Source organism: Bos javanicus, chromosome 24 (assembly GCF_032452875.1).
Source record: "Bos javanicus breed banteng chromosome 24, ARS-OSU_banteng_1.0, whole genome shotgun sequence".
NCBI lineage: Eukaryota > Metazoa > Chordata > Mammalia > Artiodactyla > Bovidae > Bos > Bos javanicus.
Window position 1 is genome coordinate 56,551,213 of NC_083891.1, and position 10,953 is coordinate 56,562,165.

Below are 10,953 nucleotides of genomic sequence, written 5' to 3' on the forward strand. Positions count from 1 at the left end.
AGTGCAATATAACGGAGAAAGGTTCCCGGGAAGATGCGATGGGAAGGAGCGTGACGAAAGCGAGGGGGAAGGGAGAAGGCTCAGGTGGTGAATCAACAAATGTTTAATGAGCACGTGCTACACACAGGTGTGCTGCAAGGCGTCTGCTGCAAGGACGCCAAGGAAGCCGGGCCCTCCTGCCGCCCCCGACCTGGGCGCCGGGCCAGCGCTCACCTGCCAGGCAAGCCAGGGACGGGGGCAACACCAGGGACTACCCTCTGTGCCTCACCCCCTACTTCCGTTAACTTCCGCCACCTTGATCCTTCTATGTACCATCTGTTTACCCTGCTCATTTGTAAAATGGGGACAGTCGGGTGCCCACTTCATTAATGCAGAAGTAGTAGCAAGGCACCCAGCAAGTTCTCAGTGACAGAACAGAGCCAGAATAGTCATAGTGGGTTCTCAGCTCGATCATGTTAGCTGTCATTACTGCGCTTTCTTGCCTGCATATTGAAATGATGGGGAAACTGACACTTGAGGCCTCAGAGGACAAGATCAAATACAAGGAAAACTAGGGCTGGGTTTGTGGCCAACTGGTCTACTCTCCTCACTAAATACAGCTGGTGGTGTCGGGTATCTGCATTTTTCCCATGATGCAGGATCCTATGTTCTTCTCTGTCTATTCAGAGTTTATAATTTCTTCAAGACCCAAACAAAATACAAGCTCTCTAGGGATGGGCTCTCTGACAAAGTATCTTTTAAAGCAGCAATGTACAGTAGAAATATAACGTGAGCACATAGTTAGAAATTTTTAGCTTTGTGCAGCCACATTTTAAAAGATAATAGCTATTATAATTTAACATGCTTATGCAATATATCCCAAATGTTACCATTTCATTGTCCACTTGATATAAAAATGACTAATAAGGGATGTCGTACCCTTTTGTCTGTATCAAGCCTTAACTGCCTGGTGGCTCTCTTATGCTCACAGCACACCTCCATTTGGACCTGCCGTGTGGCTGGAGGCTACCATTCTGGACATTGCACCATTAGAGCAAGCTGCGACTGTTCCTTTAAAGACCAAAACATCTCTCATTAATTGGGGATGTGTGTGTGGATCATTAGAGTAGCAGGTGGTCCGGCTGGTCTCTCTGCCCCCAGGGATTGTGTGAAGAAGGAGCCTGTTTCTAGCCAAAGCAAATCACACAACCCATCTTAAGGCCCTGCTGATAATACATTCATAGAGTTTCACACCCCAGCACACAAACAGGCTCTGGCTAAATAGGCTTTTAAAAATGCCTTCAGATGTGTAACCACCCCTACCCCAAACCAGCTTCACAGAGACAAGACTTCTGCATCCCAATACTCCCTTTTAAATGAGCTCTCAAATCTCCCACTTTCTCTAGCTCCCTGGCAAAGACACAGTTGTGAATAATTGTTTTTCATTTGATACAGGTTTCCTGAGCACCCAGTGTATGCTGGACATCATGCTAGATGAATAAGCTGTGGCTCCTGGCCTCAGAACTCTCAATGAAGGACACAAGAAATATCAGGATCCGCCTTTATTTTTCTGATCTTTTTGAAATTCCAATCAGAATTATCATGAGTAGATCCCAGACTGGGAACTGCCTGGCCTGGGAGCTGGATTCTGCTCTTAGTTTGGATTTCATTTGTTCATGTGCTAAACGCCCTATTCCCTCTGAGGCACCTAAATTAGCTGCCCTGAACTATCTCCATTACATAGTTCAAGGTCACAGCACATGCCGGTTCCCCAGGTCCATCCAGGTAACCTGGAGAAGGGATGCTTGTTCAACTGTGTCTCTGACCCCGGGAAGATGCAATTGCCATGTGGATGCTGAGATGGGGAAGCCTACAAGAGGAGCAAGTTTGGAGACGAAGATCAGGAGTTCAGTTTTAAAAATGACAAGTGAAGGTGCTGAGATGCCTATTGAACATATGAGTCTAAATTTCAGGAATGGGAACCCAGCTAGAAATAGAAATCAGCATATAGAAACCAGCATCTATAGATATAGATGACATTTAAAATCAGAAACCTGGATAAGATGATGGAGGGAGAGAGAAGACAGGAAAAATAAGGGGTCCAAGGGCTGGGTCATGTGAACATCTGGGGGCTGGAGGAATGAGGAGACCAGCAAAGGTTCTGAGGAAGTGTAGTGCACAGAGTAAGAAGGAGGCCGGAATAGCGAAGGGTCAAAAACCCAAGGGAGGAAAACGTGCCACAGAGGAGAGGGTCATACACTGAGCAAAGGGCATACACTTCAGCTCTGTGGCAAACTAAATGAGGACTGAGAATTGCTCCATGACTTTAGCAGCCTGGAAGTCATCAGCAAACTTGATGAGAAGAATACCTTTGGATTGCTGGAGGCAAAAGTCCTATTGTAGTGGATTCACGACAAAACGGAGGGTAGCTATTGAATACAGCAGGTATAGACAGCCTTTCAGAGCTTTTGCCATGGTTGGGAGCAAAAAAGATGGGCTATGGCTAGAGACGAACAAGAGTTTTGTGTTTTAGTAAGAATGTGAGAAAGTGCAGCCTGTTCGCATGATGATGGAAAAGACCGAGTCAGAAAGGGGAATTTTAATAACGTAGGAGAAAGAAGGGTAATTTCAGGAACTATGTCTGTGAATAGAAGAAAGATAATGGGACCCAGTGCAAAGGTGAGATTCTGGAGCAAAAGGAGCGTAGACTACTCCTCCGTAGCAAAGGGAGGGAAAGTGGGACTTCCTGGTATCAAAAATCCAGAAAAACAAAATTAAAAGCACCAGATGAATATACTAGTATTGAGTAAGAGTTTATTGTGCATAAAAGAACAGAGAGTTTCACAACTCCCATTGCCATCTGGGAGTTTTCAAATTCAAAACGGATGAGAAACTCAGTGGCATGATGTTACAGACTGGCTTATGTGGTTACCCTGGGCTTCCCTGGCGGCTCGGCTGGTAAAGAATCTACCTGGATTGCAGGAGACCTGGGTTTGACCCCTGGGTTGGGAAATCCCCTAGAGAAGGGAACGGCTACCCACTCCAGGATTCTGTCCTGCGGAATTGTGACTTCCGGTAGTCCACCGGCTCACAAAGAGACTGACACCACTGAGCAACTTTCACTTTCACTTGATAAAGTGAGGATGTGGCTTATGCTCTGCAATAATCAATTATCACAATGGGAGTTTCAAGAGGGCAGGAAACTGGTTAAAAGAGATCATCTTACTTCCGTTTAGGAAGGTGACTGAAGTTTCTCTCAGGATCATCAGAGACGTTTGCCAAAAATAACCTAAGTTATGTTTCACTTTTGCTCATTAAATAAGCTTATTTAGTTTTGCTTAGCTGGCTGAAATGGTTGTGCATGCTCAGGGAGTTTTCAAGTCTAGTCTCTGTTTTGTATTTAATTTTACTATTTCCCTATGTGTGCAGGCATGCTAAGTCGCTTCAGTCGCTGACCCTCTGCGACCCCAAGGACTGTAGCCCACCAAGCTCCTCTGTCCGTGGGATTCTCTAGGCAAGAACACTGGAGTGGGTTGCCATGCCCTTCTCCCTACTTTTGGTCATTCTCTTAGCAGGCTCAGAGGATGACCAACTAGCAGAGCATTACTCTCGGTTACCACTTTTAATATAGTCAGGCCAAAGAAAAACGCAATCACTGTTTCCACCAGTTGAGCCACCAAGACAGAGGGTCACATCGTCACTGTTATTATTGGTACCTTTATTGTTGAATTTTCCAGTTGTCTGATCCTGGTGTGTGAGTGGCTGCTGAAAGGCATTTAAAACCCTTGAGAAAACACAAGGCATTAGAGAGGTTAATGTGACGACTATATGGAGAATAACAGCCAAGGATTGAAAAGTTCCTTGGAGCAGAGATTCCCAAAAGCCAATATTTAACCAATGAATAAAACAAATAGGTTATAGTCAGATTCAGGCTTTACCTGTCTAAGTCAACCTACATTTTTGTGGATAACGTGTAATTGGGTTTCTTTTATTTGTGTTATTTACCTAGAAACACATGAAACATGAGGAGTCACATGTCATCAGGATTACTTGAGGCAGGATGAACAGGAGGATGTTTTATTTCAGGAGGCAGTGTACAGGCGAAAGAGTGGAAGTGTCAGTCGTCCAGTCGTGTCTTAACTCTTTGGGACCCCATGGAATATAAATATAGCCTGTCCGGCTCCTCTGTCTATGGAATTCTTCAGGCAAGAATACTGGAGTGGGTTGCCATTCCCTTCTTCAGGGGATCTTCCTGAACCAGGGATCGAACCCAGGTGTCTTGCATTGCAGGCAGGTTCTTTACAGTCTGAGCGCCCAGGGAAGCCCAGTGTATAGGTACTGCCAAGTCACTTCAGTCACGTCCGATTCTGTGCGACCCCACAGACAGAAGCCCACCAGGCTCCTCTGTCCCTGGGATTCTCCGGGCAAGAATACTGGAGTGGCTTGCCATTTCCTTCTCCAGTGTATAGGTGAGCTTCCACCTAAATTAGGTCACTAGATAGAGTGATCAGTCAGGTAATTTAATAAAGACATTTCTATGGAAACAAAAGAAAAACAAAGCTTAATAGTTAGAGCAAATTATTAACTCAATTTCTGAGTTTGGAGAGCAGCCAGTTGAGAAAATTTCTAGATTGAGTTCAAAGCTTCTTTAGATGGTGGAATGAGGAAAGCAGTTTCAAGCCGATAGATTCTCCGGCTTTGCAGTTTGACTGTCTTTGATGACATCATCATGAGTTCTGGTGAACTCTCTCAAGTGACCCACACAGAAACAGGGATGAAGTTTGTCCATCTATGATCCGTTGTGATGATTTCTTTGAGGTTTACGGGTAAATGACAAAGCCTCAAAAACAATGAACAGACTAGAATCTGATAAGTACACTATACTTTTTCTATTAAAACATAAATTTTTCTATAGTCATTCCATTTTTATCAAAGATAATTACAGTGAAACTAATTTGTCTGTAACATAAACTCCGGGAGTTGGTGATGGACAGAGAGGCCTGGCGTGCTGTGATTCACGGGGTCGCAAAGAGTCGGACACGACTGAGCCACTGAACTAACTGAACTAAGTCTAGTTCTACTAAATATGGCCCAATTATTTACATAAGTACAGCAAGAAAAATTATTCTATTCATATTCTCAAATATGATACTCAAGTCAAAGCTTTGGTACTGTCCAAGAGGCTGTATTATTTCCATAAAGCCAACCTCGGTTCCTTAAAATTGTCTAGTAATAGGGAATCTCAAATTAGATCTTTAAAAGTCTCTTTAGACTAAGAAGCCAAGCTAATGATTTGTCTAATTATGTCTTGTTACAATGAGAACAGATTATTATTGAATTTATGTAAATATATATATTACTCTTCTATAAGAAGAGAGAGCAAAACTTTTGAAATCTTCTGGAAAACCTAAGTCAGCCTGAGATCAAAAAGACAATTCAGAATTTGATTTCGGGAATTTTGTCCAAAATGCCAAAAAAGCCTGTGCCCCAGTCCACAACAAAAGAGTAGCCCCTGCTGGCGGCAACCAGACAGCTTGCGATGGTTGGATGCGTCATCAGCTCAGTGGACCTGAATCTGAGCAAACCCTGGGAGATGGTGAAGGACAGGGAAGCCTGGCGTGCTGCAGTCCATGGGGTTACAAAGAGTCAGACAGCACTGAGCGACTGAACAGCCACCACCACCAAGCTGAGACGGGATGGGGTTGTCAGGACTGAACAGGCCCCAGTCCATGGCGAGCATCACCCGGCGTTTGTCATCCTCACTCTGAGGAAGGCTGTGGATGCGGATGAAGCCCAGAGCAGCATTTTAAGAAGCGGCTCACGGTCTTTCAGCTCATACATTGTTCCAGGACCAGAACCCCGGTCTGCTCAGCTCCGAACCACTGGCTCCACCACTCAGATGATGATCAAAGAGGTTTACAGTCAGCACAGCTGCCGGCTGTGACACTGCCCCTGCCCGGCCAGCCTTGCGCCGAGGGCTCTTTTTCCCCTTCTCCCTTCTCAGGGATCAGCCACCCTCTCCACTTCACAGACCTTTCTCCCAAGGCCCTGGAGCTTTCAGAAAAGGACCTGACGTTCACCCTGCTGAGATGGGAAGGACCTGAAATAGGACGCCTCCTTCTCTCAGACTTTGGTTTAGACACAAGAGCAGTCAAGTGCGAATGGTGGATTTCTCCGAAGAGAAGGGGGCCCCCTGGGGATGCGGCCTAACCTGGGATCCCCTCCTGTGACCCCCACCCCTCCACAGGGTTCCCCTTGCCTTGCTGAGCAGCCTCAGTGGGCAGATGTAGGGACCCCGGAGGGAGGGATGGCAGTGGCACGTAATAATCCCGGAAGGTCAAGAAAGGGGGCTCGGCCATTGGAACAGAAGTCCAGCGCTGGCACAGGCAGTCACGTGGACCCAGAGACACAGAGCCACTAGCCTGAGGTCACACAGCTGCTTGCTGGCAAGACAAGGGCTGGAGCTTAAGTGGGCTGGTGTCTTTCCACGGCCCCACCCTCAGGCGTGGAACTAGGAACCGACAGCCGGGTCAGTGAACGGGAAGTCCTGGCGATGAGCCCTCCCCCTCACTTTGCTACGATGAGCGATTTGTCGTTGCACCATCTGCCGCAAGGACCGAGTATAGATTCTGGTGACAAAATTAGCATGGCTATTAAAGACCGTAAAGGAAATCATCAAAAAGCCGGAGTTAGAGGCAGGACAGCTAAACTTGCCTCCTCTGCTCTGCGGCACGTCCATACCACCCTTCCAGGTGGGGAGGGGGCTGTGGCACTGCTTTCCCACGCCAGGCCCCCAGGAGGATGTGGCTGGGGCAGAGAGCAGGGGGACATCGCAGAGAGAAGAAGGTGAGGAGGCGGGTCAGGCAGGGACGACAGCAAGCACACGTCATATGCTTTTACACGCCGGGCACACGCTGCTCTCCACGGCCCTTGGAAGCCGCTGTTACTGTTACCCCATTCCACAGACTTGGAAACTGAGGCACAGAGAGGTAACAAGATGGAAAACAGACCACGATCTGGGAAGAACACGGGAGCTTTGTCCATCACATTCACCTTTCCCCCTCCTTGCTGGTGCTGACTTCAGCACATAAACATGATCAATTGCCCCATTTTAATAGAAAAAAAAGTCCTTCACGTTGACCACAACGAGCAGGATCCATTGCTTCTGCCACCAACTTTCTAGAAAGAAATAAACCCTCCCTACTCGTGTCTTCTCAGCTCCTGATCCCTTGTTACTTCAGGAAGCCTTCCATTCCCCCCATCGCGCCCTTATGATGACTCCACTGGAGCTCCTAAAGGTTGGACCCAACGCTCCCTCCTGCCCAGTCTCCCTGCTTCTCTCTTCCTCTCCTGATACATCACTGACCACTCCCAACCTCAGCCAGCCCTCGCCCATTAGTCACACCTAATGTCCTTCTCCCTCTCGGAGACTCTGCCTTGATCACCTTCACTAGCTCCTCTTCCCACGCCCACCTCCTGAATTAACTCTTCCCCAAAATCCCCCAAAAAAGGCTTTGGACACTGACATTTGGGTAGTGGTTCTCAGCCCAGGTGAGACCTTACAGTCACCCACCTCAAAGCCAAAGGCTCTGAATTAATTGGTCTAAGATGCCACCCAGCGTATATGTGCGTGTGCATGTGCGCGTGCGTGTGTGTGTGTGTGTGTGTGTGTGTGTGTGTGCTCAGTCACTCAGTCTCTTTGCCACTCCATGGACTCTAGCCCACCAGGCTCTTATGTCCATGGGATTCTCCAGGCAAGAATACTGGAGTGGGTGTCCATGTTCTCCTCCAGGGGATCTTTCCTGACTCAGGGATCAAACTTGTGTCTCCTGCATCTCCTGCATTGGCAGGTGGGTTCTTTAACACCTTGCCACCTGGGAAGCTCTTCTATGTATATGGCTTCCCCAGGGGCGCTAGTGGTAAAGAATTCGCCTGCCAATGCAGGAGACATAAGAGACTGGGGTTTGATCCCTGGGTCGGGAAGATCCCCTGGAGGAGGGCATGGCAACCCACTCCAGTACTCTCGCCTGGAGAATCCCATGGACACAGGAGCCTGGCGGGCTACAGTCCATGGGGTCACAAAGAGTCAGACACGACTGAAGCGACTTGGCGTGCATGCACATGGTATATAAGTCCCCTACACAGTTCTAATGTGTGGCTAGGGTAGCAAGTCACTGATGTAAGGGAGTCTCCCCATTTTGGAGGAAGGGGGATTGGGGACACACTCAGGTTAAATGGAAAGAGCAGAGTAAGTCCCAAGAGGAAGGCAGAAGAGGCTGGGGAAACCTGCCCCCAGCTCAGAGAGGATGCCTGATACCTCTCCCGCTTCTGGTTCCTTAAGCCACTTCTAAATCTTCTCTAGTGAATGCCGTCCCCTGCCCCCCACCCCCACCCAAGCTTCAAGCAGCCTGCCAGAAAGAAAAAGTAGACTAGACCACTTTCTCCTCCCTAAGACAGTGCCATAAGAATTGCTTTACTGCTTTATTTGGAGCTTGGTATTTTTTAAAATAAGATCAGGCAAAACTGGGCATTAGTATTCCACACAACCACAGAGGTGACCCTTGATATTCAAGGAAAAATAACAAAAAGCAACAGACCGTTCATGTTACAATCATGCTCGGTTGTGTTTTTTTTTCTCACAGCCTTTTCATGATTCAAATCATTAAACTGGGGCATGAGAAGGTCCCTTCAAGGCCATCCGGCTTGGCTCCTCAGCCCACAAGGAATTAGTGAAGCTTCACTCAAGGAGCATGGACTTACCAGGAGGCTGACCTGAGCTTTCGTCTCAGCCTTGACCAATTTCTAGCTGAGCCGCTTTGGATGTGCAACTTACATCAAGGTCTGTGTGTTCACTCATTTGGAAGATGGGGCTCATAGTACCTGTGTCCGCCACACCACAGAGCCATCGTGAAGAATGAGTGAGCCAACAATAAACCTTAGTCCTCTCGGTAGAATCTTGAAGGTGATATGTGACCTCAAACCCCAACCACACACAAAACATCCCAGGAGAACAGTCTGGCACCATCAGCTTCCACCATTAGCACCTGGGACGCTCTGTGCCTCATTTGTAGGCAGACTATGGGACCACTTTTGATAGCTCAGTTGGTAAAGAATCCACCTGCAGTGCAGGAGACCCCGGTTCAATCCTGGGTCAGGAAGATCCCCTGAAGAAGGGGATGGCTACCCACTCCAGTATTCTGGCCTGGAGAAAGCCATGGACTGTATAGTCCATGGGGTGGCAAAGAGTGGGACACGACTGAGCAACTTTCACTACAGGGCTACCAGAGCAGAGGCCCTCGTATGCCAAGATACCTTCCCCCAGCAGCTTGCCACAGCGCCAGGAAGCTCATCATTACTCACAAGGTGGGACTGGAGAGCACGTGGTGAGAGGAGAGGGCGCGCACACTGGAGTCTAAAGAACTGAACTGATCCCAGTTCTGGTGCAGATTTCTAGCTGGGAGACCTCAGGCAAGCAACTTCACCTCTCTGAGCGTCAGTTTTCTCATCTAAAGGTGAGGATGGTGCTTGCTCTGCTCACCTGCATACTCTGGAGGTCGGATGAAACTGTATAGGGCAGGAGCTCTCCATCAGTGGCAGGAAGAGCCACAGAGAACATGGGGACATTAACCTGACATCTCCGTTTAGACTTTTTTCAAAGGCAACATGATAATACCAAACCCATGCCCATCCCGAATCTGCTCCTTCTCCGTGGGGCTCTGTATCTTACAACCACACCGCCATCCTTCCATCCACAGGGTCGCTCGGGCCAGAAACGCAGGGGACACTAGCTGTTTTCCCTCGCTCAACTTTCTCAGCCAGTTCATCACCGAGCGCAGCCAACTCTCCCTTAAAAGTATCTCGGGACTCCATCCAGGTCTCCACCATCACCCCAGCTCCAACCATACCATCTACTGCTCCTGATACCTCCGTGTTGGACTCTCTCTCTCTCTCTCTCTCTCTCTCTCTCACACACACACACACACACACACACACACACACACACACTAAAACTGTTAACAAGCGCTCCAAATGCTTTTGTAGCCTGGGCCCTGGCCTGACTCTCTGACTCAATTTCTTACCATTTCCCACCCTCTCACTGGTCATCTAGCTGGGGCTCCTGTTCGTTCCGGGAAGCCATGATGCCCCAGAACCTTCCCACGTGCCTTCTCTCCTTCCCTGGACACTCAGCTCTCCCACTCCCTTCCCCAGTGAGCGCTGCTCTTCCTGCAGATTCCAGCTCCCAGCATCGAGTGACCACTTGCTCAGGGAACTGCTTCCTCACCAAGTCATCCCCCCGCCCCCGTTATCCTTCCTGGGCTCCCCCCCACTCCTCCTCCATCGCACCCAGTACACTGGTAGCTTTACATTTTCTTCTAAAAGAGAATACACCATCTGATTTCTAGCTGACAGTTATATTCACAACATAAAATACAGGGCCTGGCACTTAGCAGGAACTTCATATTCCTTGCAGGACTGAGCATGGTTCACAAAGGCAAATTTGAAGTTTATTCTTCAAAATACCAATCAACCCTCAGGTTCATTTCACTTCTTGTTAAATAATTTTTGAACCTCTTCTGGGCCACGACTAGTGTGGGGCCTGATGGAATACCTTTATGCGAGGATGTCTGAAATGCCCTCCAGTTCCTCCGGACACAACGTAGGCAAGCCTGTCTGGGACAGAGAAAGGCTGCCATGCTCTGCCTTCCCTGGCACCACATCCTGCTTCCCCAGCACTTCCCAGGGGCTACTGAGAAAACTGCTGATGCTCTTCCCTCTGGCTTAGGAGCCAGACCTCCCTACAAAGAGACTCGTTTCAGGAAGCTCTCCTGAAAATCATCTAGCTGACCTCTGCTGTTTCCCTTTATAAAATCCATAACCAGCAACAGGGCTGAGAACCAGGCTCCGCCCACTGCGGCCCGGGTTTGGTGGGGAGGGGGCCGGTGGGTGCTCCATCAGGTGAGGAAGTGACCCTTC